This window comes from Pogoniulus pusillus, chromosome 10 (assembly GCF_015220805.1).
Source record: "Pogoniulus pusillus isolate bPogPus1 chromosome 10, bPogPus1.pri, whole genome shotgun sequence".
Classification (NCBI taxonomy): domain Eukaryota; kingdom Metazoa; phylum Chordata; class Aves; order Piciformes; family Lybiidae; genus Pogoniulus; species Pogoniulus pusillus.
The window spans coordinates 24,688,976-24,707,624 of record NC_087273.1 but is presented as its reverse complement, the minus strand read 5'-3'; the positions used below and the strand labels follow the sequence as shown (position 1 = coordinate 24,707,624).

At 42.0% G+C, this 18,649-nt stretch overlaps 1 non-coding gene across 1 annotated transcript; it reads left to right on the top strand.

Moving 5' to 3' along the window:
• Positions 1-18,298: 18,298 nt before the first annotated feature.
• On the top strand, positions 18,299-18,371 carry TRNAK-CUU (transfer RNA lysine (anticodon CUU)). Its single transcript has one exon. It is a non-coding gene; the product is annotated as a tRNA-Lys (tRNA).
• Positions 18,372-18,649: the final 278 nt, after the last annotated feature.

The following is an 18,649-nucleotide window of genomic DNA, read 5'->3' as shown; positions in this document are numbered from 1 at the left end:
AAATCAAACGAACCATCTGCATACCAGGGAACTCTCCAAAATCCATCTTTTACTAGAGTCTTACCAACCTCCAGTTGCTTTGATTCTGACACCTTCCTACCTACATTGGCCCACCACTTCATTTAGGGTTAACTATGATCAAAGGCCATGATCAAAGACTTCCTCTTTGTACTGTTTAAACTAAGCCATATGGCTTTCAACACAGCTTATCTAGTCTTGTTTGAACTGGTTGTTCACTTCCATGCACAGCAATCGCTCCCAATCGCAGTAAGAAATCCATGTGGATTTTCTGATGTACTTATGCCAAAGCTCACATTACAGTTACCCCAAGCAGAGAAGCTGCCTGATGCTTTGGAAGCCTGAAACAGTATTTCACAACTCCCCTCTCATCCAGCAGTAAATGCCTGGCAGGACGTGGGCATGTTTTGCCCACGTGGGGGGCTTGTACTTTTTCTAGAGTAAAACATAAAAGCAGAGTCCATGCAAGAGCAGAAGTACAGGGTGATGCTGCCAGCCTACAACTTCCCTATGCAGATGCTGATATTGATAAATGGCTCTCTCAGCCCAGCCTCACTGAGCTACTGACTGTGGACTACTCTGATGTGCCCAACAATTTTCACTAATTATTGTACATCAGCATCTGGACGTTACTAATTCTCCCTTCACCTCCAAATACAAATTTGAACAAAAATCTAGATTTGAACTTAACTTTCCAGAAGTAGAAGATAAAAAAAATGTCTTTTGCTTTACTTCAAAATGCCTACAAGCATTTCAGTTGCAATGTAAAAGCCCTTTAGGAAAAAACAACCCATGCTTATTGTTATCCGACACTACAGTATATTATAATAACAGGAAGGCCATATCTGCAAAAAATCAAGAGTGAGAAATAGGACTAGAAACACATCTCTTGATGAACTTCAAATGTTTTTTACATCTAAAACCAAGATTCTTGAGTGACTGAATCAGAAATCATTGCCAAGCTGAGTGCAGATTCCATGGTCCTTCCTTAGTTTTGACTATGCAACACTGCCATTTTTTTGTCTGAAGGTCAAAGTGTTATACTTGACTTCTCCTGGAGTTTCATTTTATAGTAATGTGTTAATTATCTGGCTCATCTTTACCATTTTTATAATGAAAACATAGTCTTCAGAAAATACTAATGCATCAACACAGCTTCCAGAACTCAGGCAGTATGAACGCTAATACATTGCAGCTAAAACTTGGTCTCAAGAATCAAAATAAAATGTTTATAAATGCCATATATTAGACTGCTTGGTTTGTTATAAGGTAATACAGAAAAGCTTGCATCTAGTCATCCGTGGTTGTTAAATAAGATTCTTTGTGACTTGCAAAAAAAACAGAACACAATGAAGAATTATCAGTGCATTCTTGACGGAAGTCATCTACATGTGTTTATTTAATAAACAGAAGATGGCTTTATTATACACATTTGATTTCCATATGCAATCGTCTCCTTATCTGTCACTTGTATCTAAGCAGGGTGCTTTATACAAATCTGAAAATGAAAAATTCAGAGCAGGGCACAGGAAACTCATTTAGTGTCGAGTGCAGTCAAAATCAAGATTTCTTTATTTGTAGTAACAACGCTGTTAAATCAGAAAATTACTCTCCTTTTCTGCATGTCCTTCTTCCTTTACAATTCAGTTGTTTGATCATAAATTGTCGAGTGCAATGACTTGTCTCCTCCACTTTCCACACTGGTCGAGACAGATTAAAAACGCCGGCATACCACCAACCAGTCTCAGCATACCATTAGCATATATATGAGATTTGAGACATTTTCTAATATTCTCCAGCAGAACTCATCTGTCAGCCAGGTGATGAATTATAAAAACTCTTAGCTTGTTTAGAAAAGGGGGAGAGTGAGAGAGAGAGAGACAGAGACAGAGACAGAAGAGGAAAACACTGTCCCACCTTTCTTTTTCATTTTACCCATCCGCCCTTGCAGGTAGTCACATAAATAAACCCTAATCTCAATTAAAGATAGATAATGTGAAAGACTTTAAGATGCAAACAACAGAGCACAATTAAAAGCTAATGGAAGTGGACAGAATTATGAAGCGGTCACTGAAATACATAAATAATTTTAAACATGTTTATTCCCATCTGATATTAACAAAGATTCATAAGGTGCATTACAACAGCCATATGCAAGGATAAAACATCACAAGGACTGCATAGAAAACACTGTGATAATAAATATGGTGAATTCATGCAACTCAGGGAGGGTTGGGGTGTTTGTGATCATTCCTGAGTTCAACAGATTTTCATGCACATTCTGAAAACTTCATAGATTCTGCTTAAAAAAAATATTATTCCTTATTTGCATTTCATTAACCTGCTTGAGTTTTTCTCCTGACTGGAAGGTGGGAAGTGAACAATGATATCTTGTAACCTAAATGAACAAACCTATATACCCTGTGAGTGGGAAACCATAAATACATGATGTCACAAATAATGAGTACCCTTTCAAATATGTCAGTAGGTCATAACAGCTTGTGAGTGTATTTGAAAAGTATCAAATTGTTACATAAATGCTTTATGTTAAAGAAGAGTCAGTATTTGTTGTGATAATGTACACAATTATCAACTCCTGGTAGCATTTGTAGCACCTGACACTAACTAAAAACAAACAAATTATATTTCACATAGACTGTTGGAAAATATTAAAAGATATATACACAGATTTTTCCATAGAAAAGAATTCTCAGAAACAAAACCGTTCACAAGATCTAGGAAGATTTGGCAAATACAATTTTAAAACTGAGGAAGGAGATTTACTTTTGTTAAATGCAATTTTATTTCACACCAACATTTCTAATGTGGTAATTTCTGAGTATGCCAAAAGAGATTTGTTTCTATACTTTGCAGTGGGAGGAGAGGGAAAATAATCTTACATGACTTTTGTTTGCAAAATGTTATTTTTGTTTAAAACTTAACCTATTTAGAGAAAAAAGGACAAAACCAAAGCAACTGAATGTGAGACAAAGCACTTACATTTCATGTGAGTTATACTAAAAAATACAACAAACAAAACAACATCATAATATGATCAAAGTATCTAACTCTGCAACTATGACAAAGGCTACTTAAAAGTCTACTTAATTTGCAATTTCGTTGATGCACAAATAAGTGAAATAATGCATGCTTTAACTTGGTTTTTACTCATAAGAAGTTTTGAACTTATAGGATCCTACTCATCAAGTTGGTATCAACTATGGACTAAAGACATTTTTTCATTTTTTTAGTTTGGAATATTTATAGGAAATAGAATCTTAGGATCAAGCAGGATGAAAGAGACCTCTGAGATCATCCAGTCCGTTCTATCACTCAGCCCTATCCAGTCAACTAAACCATGGTATTTAGTCTTTTCTTAAACATCTCCAGGGACGGTGACTCCACCACTTCCTTGGGCAGCCCATTCCAATGCCAATCACTCTCTCTGTGAAGAACTTCCTCCTAATATCCATCTTATACCTCCCCTGGCACAACTTGAGACTGTGTCCCCTCATTCTGTGGCTGGTTGTCTGGAAGAAGAGACCAAGCCCCACCTGGCTACAGCCTCCCTTCAGGTAGTCATAGACAGCAATGAGGTCACCCCTGAGCCTCCTCTTCTCCAAGCTAAATACCCCCAGCTCAATCAGTGTCTCCTCACACGGCTGTATTCCAGGCCCCTCACCAGCTTTGTCACCTTTCTCTGGACAGGTTCCAGTACCTCATCATCCCTCTTGAACTGAGGGGTCCAGAAGTGAACACAGTACTCAAGATGTGGCCTGAGCAGTGCCCAATAACCAGTGCATGGTGTTACTGTATCACCTACTTTTACTGAAGTCGTAGCAAAGTAACTGTGGTATGAACATCCAATTGCTTCCTTGCTGATTTACACTGAATATATTCAGTGAAAATAGTAGCACAAGAAACATTACACCGAGGCAGTTCCTTCTGATTTCCATTTGGTTTGGGGTTAAAATAAGGCCCTTTGAGATTCTGAAAATTCTCCTTAAACACTGAAGAGTGTTCTAGGACTAAAAAAGATAGCACTGGAAATAAAGACAGATGTTCTTGAAAGACTGGAAAGACAGCCTTGTAGATTTAAATGATCCAGATAAGCTGCAAGCTGAAACTTTCCAAGATTTGCCAGCAAAACCTAACAATAAAAATCTGGTTAATATTAAAAGCAGACATAATTTTCCAACATAATCCTAAATGGATTTGTTGTATCTCATTTTCTTAAGCAGTTTCAGTAAAGAAGTGGAATGAGAAAAGAAAAAGTAGCATGCTTTTATTGCCTTCATTAAAAAAAAGATGGGGGAAAAAACCCAATCCAGTCCTCATATGGTATTTATAATCAATTATAATTATCAATAGAATATGGACTATAGTGAAACTAAACAAGAATATGAAATCTAAACTGAGATAAAATATTTTTTTTAAACTCAGGCCCATCTGCTGGCCAAAGCTGAAACAAGTCTCACATTTATTTTTAAGTAAGTTTGAGTTCAGCTGTGAATCAGGAGTTACACAGGCAGAAGTTACAGACATCACATAACAGTTAATACAAAAAAGAAGCTACCTTTTGCTTTCAGTGTGTGTAATATGTACTTAGTAGCTCATTCTTTAAAAAACAAGTTTAACCCAGTATGCTAGTTTGAAGCAAGCTGGAATGTTTTGGTGAGAAAAACTAGATGATAGGCTGTGAAAGGAAAACAGTGGTGATGTCTGCTTCCCTCAGAGTCTCACTGAAGAAGAAAGTAAACATTAGATAACACTCTTGCCATTTTGTCTTCACTTTCTGGCTGGCTTCTGACTGAGCTGCATCTCCCTAACCTCTCCTGCCACTCACCTTTGCTTCTTAACCTCTTGGCTGAACTTCTATTCTTCCTTAGCACTGGGGTAAGGTTGAGAGGGGCAGGGGGGAGGTTCAGGGGTGGTTGAGAGCCCCTCCTGGGGACTCAGGTTTCTGGGAGGGGAGTTGTGTTTCTGTATTGTTTTTACCTTGTATATTTCTGTCTATAGCTGTATATATTGTAAATATCTGCTTGTATATTGTGCTAGCTGTAAATAGCTAGCTTCATTTATATTCCCAGAGTCTGTCTGAGTCTAGCTGGGTATTTCTAAAAGTGTGGGGGGGCGGGGTACATCCAAACCACCACACCCAGTCAAGAAAATGGTTAATTCCTCACTGGTCTGTTCTAGTATTCTCAGCTGTACAGAGCAAGAAGTAGAGAATAAAGGCAGTTTTGGCTTAGGATATAATATGAAGCAAGATTATTATCTAAAGAAAATTTTACATCGATGCAAGATTCTGAAAGGAAAAAATATCACAGAAACAATGCTATTGGCACATTGATAAATGGCATGCCTACTTAACTGGGATCACTGCCAAGGGACAGATCCAGATTCATGCAAGGTTTCAGTACCCTTTAGCAGTACCAGCAGATAAAAGTGGCAAGTAGTTTATTTTGCGATGTTTGCAGATCTCTCCATATGTGGAACGGCAGGATAAATGTCCTTTAGTCATGCCATTATTGATCATTCTGGCATTAGGCTTACCAAGTCAAAGTCATCTCAATATAGGTTTTATGCATGTTGTAATTGATTTTAAAATTCTGGGTATTTACCTGGATGTTGTTCAAAATAATTTACATAATCTCAATACATTGGAAATCAATATATCATAAACAAAACATTTGTTAAACATGGGTAGGTACATTTCAAATGTATCTATATCAATGCAAAGGCACACACTTCCACTGCTAATACAGCACGTTTACCCCATGGCCACAACAACTCACAGACACAGCAGTATTTTATCTGAGCTTCCCACTAAAGCCTTGAACTCAAGACCACATTCAAAAGCTGGCCAGCTTCAGTAATTCTGAGGAAACCCTAAAGAAAGCTGTTCTCTGCTTAGATGTTTTTCCATTTGGGAAGATTATTGACCCAGATCCTCTCTAACCTATAACTATTTCCCACCTGGAACAGTTTAGAGAAGGAAAAATGCATATTTAAGACCAGTTGTCTTCACAAGAAATTTATGCTCTTAGTAGGCAACAGGAAGAGACCGAATTCAGTCAAAATCTCTTTAAAACTGCCTTTTCATAGTAAATTATTAAAAAATAACCAACTGCATTAGAATTTGATGAATCAAATTCTCTTTTCTTTGTGAGGTCTTTTGTTGATGGATATTATCACTAATTTTATCTACCCTTTCTTTGTTGTTTTTGTTTGTTTGTTCCTTTGGCCACTTAACAAACAGTATTTTATAGCACAAACAGATCTCCCCACTTCACTTCCCAAGCGAACACTGTAACCACTAGGCTGGAAAAGGTCTCTCTCAGACTGCTCTATGCACAGCAGTGCAGATTTCATTGTAGAAGATACTGATTTGACATCTCTCAGATAGCTGGAGCTGTCTCAGACTTCTCAGTAATGCCAGCAAAGTTGAATTTTGCCTTCTGAACACTAGTATGGGTGCAGGACACTCTTGCCATGAATAAGGAAGCTGCAGTGACAAAGAGTAGCATTGGGCTGAGGAGAGGCAGGGAGCTCACAGCTCCTCTTCTGTCCACATTTATAAGAGACATAGCAGCACTGCCTGGGTACAGATTTCCTCCAGAAGCAGTGTCTATTCCACATGTTCTTACCTGTTCTGTAGTAGCAGCAAGAGCAGCAGCCAGCCCAGTTACAGTCAAGCTACTCTGCATGCTTTGCCTCTTTCTTAAGCTAGCCCTGTCAGCAACAAAGGCCTTTCAACTCGATGTGATGACTTGAGCAAGTTCAGAAAGTGCTCTGCTAAATATGCACTTCTCCAGCCAAATTTCCAATGAAGTTATTAGCTTTCCCTGTGTTTTCAGAAAAATCCCATGCCAGCAGTTACCATCCAGTCTCCAAATCTGGACTCAGATTTTTGAAGGACTTAGATTTTGACAGAACTTCTACTTCCTTGCTTTCAGATGGTCTAAACTGCTCTGACTGATCAAGTCAGGGATAATCTTGGATGCATACAAGAAGTTGAGATGCCTGGGAGTCAACATGCAGCAGGTAAGCCAAAGTTTACAATCTGTTTGGATTCACAGACTTAAACTCATTGTAATTCTCTCTTTAGAAGCCTATGTCCATTTGCACCAAGTTTTACATAAACCTCATCACTTGCAGTGATGCAGTTAGCACTAAACAGCAGACCAATGAGCACTTGTACTTCCACCCACAGGTCTAATATACTCACTTTATGCAGCAGGAACAGCAGGTCACAAGATGCTCACACAACGAAATACACTCCCATGTAAGCTTTTTCTGATAAATCTGACTACACAGTCTGCTCACCAAACATGCTTGTGCAATGAAGTGTGGCTTAGGTTAAAATGATGGTACCATGAAGAGTCAATAATCAGAACCATATAACCTGAAAAAACATAGTATCACAGAATCAACAGAACATTAAGGCTTGGAAGGGATCTTGAAAGGTCTACTCTAACCCTCCTGTCAGGGAAGGAACACCTACAGCGGCTCACACAGGAACACATCCAGGCAGGTTTTGAATGTCTCCAGAAAAGGAGAGTCCACAACTCCTCTGGGTAGCCCATGCAGAGTTTTATCACCCTCACGCTGAAAGTTTTTCCTTATGTTCACATGGAACCTCCTATGCTCCAGCTTGCACCCATCACCCTGTGTCTTCCCACTGGACATCACCGAGCAGAGCCTGACTCCGTCTTCCTGACAGTCACCCTTCACGTTATAAACATTAACGAACTCACCTCTCAGTCTCCTCCTCTCCAAGCTAAAGAGATTCAGCTCCCCCAGCCTTTCCTTATAAGGGAGATGTTCCACTCCCTTAAAGATCTTTGTAGCTCTGTGTTGGATTCCTTCAAGCAGGTCCCTGTCCTTCTTGAACTTAGAGGTCCAAACTGGACACAAAATGCCAGATGTGGCCTTGCCAGGACAGAGTAGAGGGAAAGGAGAACCTCTCTTGACCCACTAACCATTCTGCTTCTAATACACCCCAGGATACCACTGGCCTTCTTGGCCACAAGGGCACATAGTATGACCCACTTCAACTGAGTAGTGTAGTGTGAAATCTATTAAAAACTCAGTCTTGCTCCTGCCTGCATGCTATTTACATAAGACTAACACTCTGCAAAAGTATTTCCAAAAGTCACATTTTGAGAAAAGGCTGAAACTTTTTGTACATACTACTGCACCCAAAAGACTGCACATCATCCTGCACTGAAAAATACAGGAATACCAAGCTACACAAGCTACAATGGGAGTTAATTTGAGTCTGGGGGTTGATATTTTTTCAGGTTTCTGTTATAATAATAAACTTGAAAGGGTACAAAATAGAAAGCTAACACCTAATTGTTTAAATTACTGCATATTTTGTTCCATCAGATGCATTTAATCAGAACTATAGAACTGCTTCAACCTATTAAGATCTAGAATACAAAATAACTTTCTTGGTTAAAAACAAAATTTATTATGTTTAGTCTTCTAACGCTATATGAACTACTTCAAGTATTTTCAAAACTTACAGATAACTAAGTATGGGAAAGTAATGCCTATTAAAAATAGGCTGTCATTTCTAGCTAAACCTTGAATCAGTCTCTAGATAGAACAGGACTCTGAAGCCTTCAGACTTCGGAAAAGAATAGCCCTGTAATTCAAATGGAACAGAGCCTGGGGAGTCAAGACATTACAGAAGAGCAATACCATTAGGCTAAAAGCACTAAATTAAGGGCTGACTTCAGGGATGAGAGGTAAAGCAAGTGAGATTGGAAAGTGAGCTAAATTGTTAGATTTGGGCAGAGATGTGAGCAGTAGAAAGCACAAAAGCACAACAGGAGATGAGGACAAACAGCAGAGACACTAACATGTGTATATCCCCACCTGGAGTACTGTGTGCAATTCTGGAGCCCCAGCACAAGAAGGACATGGAACTGTTAGAGCAAGTCCAGAGGAGGGCCACAAAGATGGTCAGAGGGCTGGAGCAACTCTACTGTGAGGACAAGCTACAAGAGTTGGGTCTCTTCAGCCTAGAGAAGAGAAGGCTTTGAGGAACCTTATAGTGGCCTTCCAGTGTCTGAAGAAGACCTACAGGAAAGCTGGGGAGGGACTATTTACAAGGTCTTGTAATGACAGGTTGTGGAGTAATGAATTTAAAGTGGCAGAGGGGAGATTTAAACTGGACATTAGGAAGAAGTTCTTTCCAGTGAGGGTGGTGAGACACTGGCACAGGTTGCCCAGGGAGGTTGTGGCTGCTCCCCCCCTGGAGGTGTTCAAGGCCAGGTGGGATGAGGCCTTGAGCAACCTGTTCCAGTGGGAGGTGTCCCTGCTGTGGAGGTTTAGGCTCTTACCCGCCCCCCCACATTTTTAAATTTGCCCCAGCTAACTCAGATGTACTCTGAGAATATAAATGAAGCTATTTATTTACAGCTAGCACAATATACAAGCATATATTTACAGTATAGACAGTTATATACAGAAATATACAAAGGATAAACAATACAGAAACACAACTCCCCTCCCAGAAACCTGAGTCCCCAGGAGGGGCTCTCAACCACCCCAGCACCTCCCCCTGCCCCTCTCAACCTTACCCCAATCCTGAGAAAGAACAGAGGTGCAGCCAAGAGGTTAAGAAGGAAGGTTAGTGGCAGTGAGGTTAAGGAGATGTGGCTCGGTCTGAAGGCAAAAGCAAAGTGAGAACAAAATGGAGAATGTTATCTAATGTTTTCTTCTTGTTCCCAGAGCTCTCAGAGAGACTGATGAGGGAAGGAGACACAACCATTGTTTTCCTTTTTCAGCCAATTATCTAGTTCTTTTCACCAAAACATTCTAGCCTGCTTCAAACTAGCACACCTGCCTATGGCAGGTGTTGGAACTGGATGATCTTTGAGGTCCCTTCCAAACTAATCCATTCTATTATTCTATGATTCTATGATTCCTTGGTCCTAGCATCCTGTCCAGAGAATCAGGACCAACAAGCACTGCCTCATTTTGTCTTTTTTAAACTAATGTGCCTAATGTATTGGGGATTTGCAAATGCTAACAAAAGATTTTTTTCCTTCATAAGCTGAAGATTCACAGATTCCCACTAAAGATATGGTTTTTAAAAAGGTTGTGTTGCTCAATTCCAATGCTATATGAGGCATTATACTTCCACACGGAGAGGATTGGATCACAGGACCACAAGGTGTTAGGGCTTGGAAGTGACCCAAAGAGATCATCCAGTACAACCCCCCCTGCCAGAGCAGGACCATGCAATCTAGCTCAGGTCACAAAGGAGCACATCCAGACAGACCTTGAAAGGTTCCAGAGAAAGAGACTACATAACCTTTCTGGGCAGCCTCTGCCAGTGCTCTACTACCCTTACAGTAGAGAAGTTCGCCCTTGTGTTTAGGTGGACCCTCCTGTGCTGCAGCTTGCACCCATTGCTCCTTGCCCTATCACAAGGAGCAAGTGAGCAGAGCCTGTCTCCCCTCTTCCTGACCACCAGCTCTCAGGTATTTATAAACATTTATCAAATCCCCTCTCAGTCTTCTCTTCTCCAGACTAAAAAGCAAAAGCTCCATGTCCCTCAGCCTCTCCTCATCAGGCAGTGCTCCAGTCCCTTCACCATCCTTGTAGCCATCCATTGGACTCTCTCAAGTAGATCCCTGTTCCTCTTGAACTGGGGAGTCCAGAAGTGGACATAACATTCCTAAGCATTTGTAAAAACATTTGACAGCAGGATCATTCTGGATTTTAATTGTTAACTTCTGCCATTTTCTATCCTATCTGGCTTATTTTCCTATGCAAAAAGATGACTTTAAAGAGTCCCAACTACTCTAAGTGAGGGGATGTTGATCAGGATAGCTACTGAATTCTCATACTGAGCATTTTCATGCCTATATAAGGTCAAAATGTGGTTGAATATGACAGATGTGCTAGGAAAAGTTCTAGTTCTGACTCATGTAATTTGATACATGTGCATTTTTTATGTTAAAACTGTGCTTTAAGATGAAGATCATGATTCTACCTGAAGTGAGATGAAGGCTCAGTGAACCTCTGGCAAATGGCAGTTTTCCAATGCTACGTCCATGGGTGCCCACAATAAACTCATATCTCCATTTCAGATGACAAGAGTTTCCTAAGAACCTAGACAGTTATGCAAATGCTTTTTTTAGCTAACACACATCTTAATCTGTGATGGAACTGAAAGATGGTTGGCAATACATGTAACTGTCTCCATTCCACTGTGCTGTGGTGTGATCTCCAAATTGTAACTCTTCATTATGCTGCAATTACATTAATCAGTGATTACAGTTCATTCCCAATGTAGTAGTTTATTATTTGAGCCTCATGTGTATCCTTTTCAGAAATCCACATGCTTGGAATAATAATGCCATCTGGAAGGGTAAAAATCTCTTTCTTAGGAAGAGAAGGCATAAAGCCATGTGGTGGGTTGACCCTTACTAGACACCAAGTGCCCATCAAAGCTGCTCTATCACTCACCCTCCTCAGCTGAACAGGGAAGAAAAAAAACATAGCAAAGGGTTCATGGGTCAAAATAAGGACGGGGGAAATCACACAACAACTACTGCTACAGGGAAAATGGACTGTACTTAAGGAAGTTGATTTATTGTCAATCAAATCAGTGTAACATAACAAATCCAAATTTGAAAACACCTTTCCTCCATTCCTCTCTTCTTTAGGTGCTCAAAGTCATTCCTGATTTCTCTACCTCCTCCCCACCTCAGGTGGCACAGAGGTTGTGGTCAGCTCCTCCCATGTTATTTCTTTCACTCCTTCCTAAGGGGAACAACTCCTCAAACTCTTCCTCTGTTCCAGTGTGGTGTTCCTTCTATGCCAGTGGGATGTATTATGCAAAACTAATAATCTGTATTAATTTTGATATCCAGATGAGGATGGTTAATTACTATAAAAACTGTTTATTAACATTAAATCTCACCAGAAAACTTATTCACGAGGTTTGAAATGCACTATTTGGAAATTTATACACACAGGGAACAGGAAAACTAGAGCATTTATTTCTTAAAGTGACAACTGCAAACATTATACTGATCTGGAAGAGAAGGTTCTTGCAACCAAATACTGCTTGTGGTCAATATACTGCTTGCTCACTAGATGGATTCAAGGAGCTTCTTTCTGCTTATGGCAGAAGACAATGGTGAATTACAAGAAGCTTTAAGTATTTACTCATAAATATTAATCTCCCAACTAACAGGGCTAGCTACAGCTTCAGACAGTACCCAAATGCTTTCAGGGAATTCTGTTACTGTCTTGTCAGCCACTGAGACTTCTGATTTTTCCCAGGCTTCACAGGGTGAGGAAGGAGGCAGACAATCTCTGACCTTGTACCTTAGCTCCTCTGGATGATCTGTGTATCCAGGACTTCCTATCTTAGCAGGAGACATTCAGGTGTAGGCAGGATGTCTTGTGATGTGCAGTCTTAGCACAATGTCACTCTGGCTGTGCAGGCCAATTAAATAGAGGCATTTAGAGCCTGTTTCTGGTAAACTTGAGGCAGTGTAGTTTCCAGACAATTCAGCAGAGCTAGTTTATAGCTTTAACATAATGCTGCAGAAGGCAATGCAGAATCACACCCAGAAACAGAGAGCAAGAGAAGCAGCAGGCAATGTCTGACACAAATATAATAACAGAGCAAATTGCATAACCTGCTCAACTCTTTTATCAATACAGCCCAAGACTAATGTGCCTTTGGACATAGAATGGCATTTAGCTAAGCTTGACTATATTAGGTGAAGACATAGGCTTGCTTTACTCAATTTTGGGAAAAGCATAGGCCTTACATAAGGCAGGCATGAGCTAAGTGTGTGTACCTTGTTTACCACAAGATGTAAACAAGTCTGGGCAGGCCAGAGTCCTTAGACTCAGTGGCTCCAGGTTCTTTGTGCTCTTTCCCACGGTTGCTTCTGCCCACAGCAGAAGGAAGGAGAGCAGAAAACCATGTCTGGGCAAGCCAGGACATGTATAAGCCTATTTTTGGCCTATCAGGCCTACCACAACAGCCAGACAGTCCTCCACAAACTTTTCCCACGTGAGTCCTTCCCAGGGGCTGTAATTCTTCATGAATCACCCTAGAATGAGGAAATGGCCTCAAATTGCATCAGCAAAGGTTTAGGTTGGATATTCGGAGGAAGTTCTTTACTGAGCGGGTGGTCAGGCACTGGAACAGGCTGCCCAGGGAGGTGGTGGAGTTGCCATCCCTGGAGGTGTTTAAAAAGAGTAGATGTGGTGCTTGAGGCTATGGTCTAGTGATGAAGAATGCTGGGATGAAGGTTGGTCTGGATGATCCTGGTGGTCCTTTCCAACCATAGCGATTCCTAGTGATTAGATGTTGTGCTGAGGGTTTTGGTTTAGTCAAGGACTTGTTAGTGTGAAACTAATGATTGGACTCCATGATCTTCAAGGTCTTTTCCAATCTAAGAAATTCTGTGATTCTGTAATGTGACCTTCCCATGGAGTAAAGTCCTTTGGAAACAGACTGCTCCAGCCTGGCTTCCACATGGGGGCCCCACAGCATCACAACTCTCTTTGAGCATTCATCTGCTCTAACATGGGGGTCCTCTACGGGCTACAGGTGGATCTGGTCCACCATAACCTCCATGGGCTATAGGGGTACAGCCTGCCTCACCACGGTTCTCACCATGGTTCTATCTCAAGCAGTTCCATGATTCTCTTGAACTAGGGAGCCCAGTTCTGAACACAGTACTCCAGATATGACCTCATCAGGGCAGAATAGGGGGGCAGGAGAACCTCTCTCAACCTACTAGTGTGATGGTTTGGGGGTTACCCCGCCCCCCCACACTTTTGAATTTTGCCCCAGCTAACTCAGACGGCCTCTGGGAATATAGATGAAGCAATTTATTTACAGCTAGCAGAATTTACAAGCAGCTATTTACAATATATACAGTTAGATACAATTATATACAGAAATATACAAAGGATAAACAATACAAAAGCACAACTCCCCTCCCAGAAACCTGAGTCCCCAGGAGGGGCTCTCAAACCACCCCAACACCTCCCCCCGGCCCTCTCAACCTTACCCCAGTTCTCAGGAAGAAAAGAGGTGCAGCCAAGAGGTTAGGGAGCAAGGTTAGTAGGAGCAGGGTTAATGAGATGTGACCAGGTCTAAGGCCAAAGCAAGAGTGAGAAACAAAAATGGAGAAAAAGTCTTTCTTCTTCCCAGAGCTCTCAGCGAGACTGTGAGAGAAGTTGACATCAATTGTTTTCATTTCACTGCCCGTTATCTAGTTCTGTTACCAAAACATTCCAGCTTGCTTCAAACTAGCACAATCCACCCCTTGTCTACTTCGCTCAAAGTATCGCTGAGAATTTTCCAATCTAATCTAAACCAATATTTACACTAAAACAATATATACAAGTTCAGTTCACACTTCAATCAGATGTAGGTGATTCAAAAGCTCAGAACAGGGACTCCCAGGTGATGTTGGGTTCGTGCTCACGTACTGTAGATTTCTATCGTAGATTCTCTCAGTGTTGGGCGCCGATGTTACCTAGAACAGAAAACTCCTAACAGCTTGGATTTAAACTCTCTCAGCTAAGGTTAAATTTCTCTGTGGAATACACTGGATTTCACCATTCTCCTGCATTACCCAGTATGTATGACCAGGACCTTCAGCAGATACCACCCCTCGGACAGGTTTCCCTTCGCCCGAAGGAGAAAATACCCAAACAGTTTTCCCTAACAGATTCTTCTCACGTACAACAGGAACTTTATCACCGTCTACTGTTTGGACCAAATCTGATTGTGCAGGTCCTGCTCTGTTTACTGAACCTCTACTATTTACCAACCAGGTAGCTTGTGCTAAATGTTTGTCCCAGTTTTTTAGAGTTCCACCCCCCATGGCTTTTAGGGTGGTTTTCAGCAAACCATTGTAGCGTTCAATCTTCCCTGAAGCTGGTGCATAGTAGGGTATGTGATAGATCCATTCAATACCATGCTCTTTGGCCCAGTTTTTCACAAGATTGTTCTTGAAATGAGTACCATTGTCTGACTCAATTCTTTCTGGAGTTCCATGTCTCCACAAGATCTGTCTCTCCAAACCAACAATGGTGTTACGTGCAGTAGCATGTGGAACTGGATAGGTTTCCAACCATCCAGTGCTGGCTTCTACCATCGTTAGCACATACTGCTTGCCAGAACGAGATCTAGGTAAAGTGATGTAGTCAATCTGCCAGGCTTCACCATACCTGTACTTTGACCATCTATCACCATACCATAAGGGTTTGATTCGCTTAGCCTGCTTAATAGCAGCACAAATGTCACAGTCATAGATGACTTGGGTGATAGCGTCCATGGACAAGTCAATTGACCTATCACGAGCCCATCGGTATGTTCCATCTCTGCCTTGATGTCCAGATGAGTCATGGGCCCACCGAGCTAAGAACAGCTCACCTCGGTGTTTCCAATCAAGGTCAATGTCAAGTTCAGAGTTGGTATCAACTTGAGCAATCTTAGCAGCTTGATCTGCCTTCTGGTTATGTTGATGTTCCTCATTGGCTCTGCTCTTAGGCATGTGTGCATCTACGTGCCGCACCTTCACTGGAATTTTCTCCAGCCGTGCATCAATGTCCTGCCATAGATCAGCACACCAAATAGGCTTTCCTTTCCTCTGCCAACCATTCTTCTTCCAGTCCTTCAGCCAACCCCATAGAGCATTGGCTACCATCCACGAGTCGGTGTAGAGGTAAAGGATAGGCCAATTCTCACATTCAGCCACATCAAGAGCAAGTTGAACAGCTTTTACCTCAGCAAACTGACTGGATTCTCCTTCGCCATCTTTCGTTTCAGTAACTCTCCTGGTTGGACTCCAAACCGCTGACTTCCATCTTCGCTTGTTCCCAACAAGACGACAGGAACCATCTGTGAACAAAGCATAGTTCTTTTCCTGATCAGAGAGATCACCATAGGGAGGAGCTTCCTCAGCACGAGTTATTTTCTCCTCTGGAGGTTTGGAACAGTCTGTGCCTTCCAGCCAGTTGGTGATCACCTCCACCAGACCAGGTCGATCAAGATTACCCATTCGTGCTCGTTGGGTTATCAAAGCCATCCATTTAGACCAGGTTGCATCTGTGGCATGATGCGGTGATGAACCTTTGCCCTTGAACATCCAATTAAGAACTGGCAGTCTAGGAGCTAAAAGCAATTGTGATTCAGTTCCAATCACTTCAGAAGCTGCTTTCACTCCCTCATAGGCTGCTAGAATCTCTTTCTCAGTTGCAGTGTAATTTGTCTCTGAACCTCTGTAACAACGTCCCCAGAAACCAAGTGGACGACCACGTGTCTCATTTGGAGCTCTCTGCCAAAGACTCCAAGTTGGACCATTTTCACTGGCAGCCGTGTACAGAATGTTCTTAATGTCCGGACCAGATCTTACAGGACCCAAGCCCACTGCATGGACTACTTCTCTCTTGATCTGATCAAAGGCTGCTTGTTGTTCAGGTCCCCACTCGAAATTGTTTCTCTTACGAGTCACATCATGCAGAGGTTTGACAATCTGACTGAAACCAGGAATGTGTAGTCTCCAAAATCCCACCACACCAAGAAAAGAAAGTGTGTCCTTCTTACTGGTGGGAACTGCCATGGTAGAGACTTTGTTGATCACATCCTGAGGAATGTAACGGCGACCATCCTGCCACCGCACTCCCAGAAACTGAATTTCCTTGGCAGGTCCTTTGACCTTGTCTCTCTTAATGGCAAAACCTGCTTGCAATAGAATGTCAATGATTTTATTACCTTTCTCGAAGACTTCCTCAGCAGTTTGGCCCCACACAATGATGTCGTCGATGTACTGGATGTGCTCTGGAGCTTTACCTTTCTCCAGTGCATTGTGGATGACTGAGTGACAGATGGTTGAGCTGTGTTTCCACCCCTGAGGCAAACGATTGAACTGGTACTGGATTCCTCTCCAGGTGAATGCAAACTGAGGCCTGCACTCCTTTGCTATGGGAATAGAGAAGAAAGCATTAGCAATGTCTATGGTTGCATACCATTTAGCCTCCTTTGATTCCAGCTCGTACTGGAGTTCCAGCATGTCTGGCACAGCTGCACTCATGGGTGGCGTCACCTCGTTGAGGGCACGAAAGTCAACTGTCAGTCTCCAGTCGCCCGTAGGTTTGCGCACAGGCCAGATGGGACTGTTGAAAGGTGAATGAGCTTTCTCGATGACAGCCTGACTCTCCAGTTGACGAATCAGCTGATGAATGGGCAACAAAGAGTCACGGTTAGTTCTGTACTGCCTATGATGAACAGTTCGAGTTGCAATTGGCACTTCCAGGTCCTCTATGTCATGATGTCCCACAACTGCAGATTCATCTGAAAGTTCAGGTCTAACAGACAATTTCAATTTATCATCCTCAATCTCTACAGATGCTATTCCGAAAGCCCATTTATGACCCTTAGGATCTTTGAAACAACCTTGTCTCAAAAAGTCAATTCCCAAAATGCAAGGCGCATCAGGACCAGTTACAATAGTATGTGTCTTCCACTCTTTACCAGTTAAACTGATCTCAGCCTGTACGTTAGTTAACTCTTGAGATCCACCAGTGATTCCAAAAATAGATATGGACTCTGTCCCTTTGCAATTAGATGTCAATAAAGTACACTGAGCACCTGTGTCAACTAAAGCCCTGTATTTCCGAACTCTTGAACTGCCAGGCCACCTAATGAATACATTCCAATAGATTCGGTTCTCTCCACTATCCCTTTCCTCCTCCTGGCTGGAGGCAGGGCACCCCTAATGCTGAACATGGCATGTAGGGTGTACACAATGATTGGTGGTGTTGTGAGAGGAACTGCAACTGTTGGAACAATTGCAGTTGCTCTCAGGAGCTGAAGAAGTGACAGCTACTTTCCTGGCATTATTGCCTCTGTTTCTGCCACTCTGCAGATCCCTGACCCTCTTTGAAAGAGCTGAAGTAGGTTTACCATCCCATTTGTTCATGTTCTCACCGTATGTGTCACGCAGAAGTATCCACAGTGACGCACGTGATTGCTGCTGTCTGGGTGGAATTTGTCTCCTCCTAGGCTGGAATTGCCTTGCAGGAGGTGGGCGTCTGTTCCTGACTGCAGAAACATGCACCCATTCAGATGATGCAGGAATGGTATCCTTTACCAGATTGGAAATTGAGGTTGTAAGGTCCTCCTTCAGTTCTTTCATGGTATTCTTAATCTCTGTGGTCATAGTTTGTATGGCAGAGACTAAACCAGAATGTGACAAGCTGTCCTCAATCTGCCCGGCTAGCTCAGTCGGTAGAGCACGAGACTCTTAATCTCAGGGTCGTGGGTTCGAGCCCCACGTTGGGCGCCAATTAAAAATGTGATGGTTTGGGGGTTACCCTGCCCCCCACACTTTTGAATTTTGCCCCAGCTAACTCAGACGGACCCTGGGAATATAGATGAAGCAATTTATTTACAGCTAGCAGAATTTACAAGCAGCTCTTTACAATATATACAGTTAGATACAATTATATACAGAAATATACAAAGGATAAACAATACAAAAGCACAACTCCCCTCCCAGAAACCTGAGTCCCCAGGAGGGGCTCTCAAACCACCCCAACACCTCCCCCCGGCCCCTCTCAA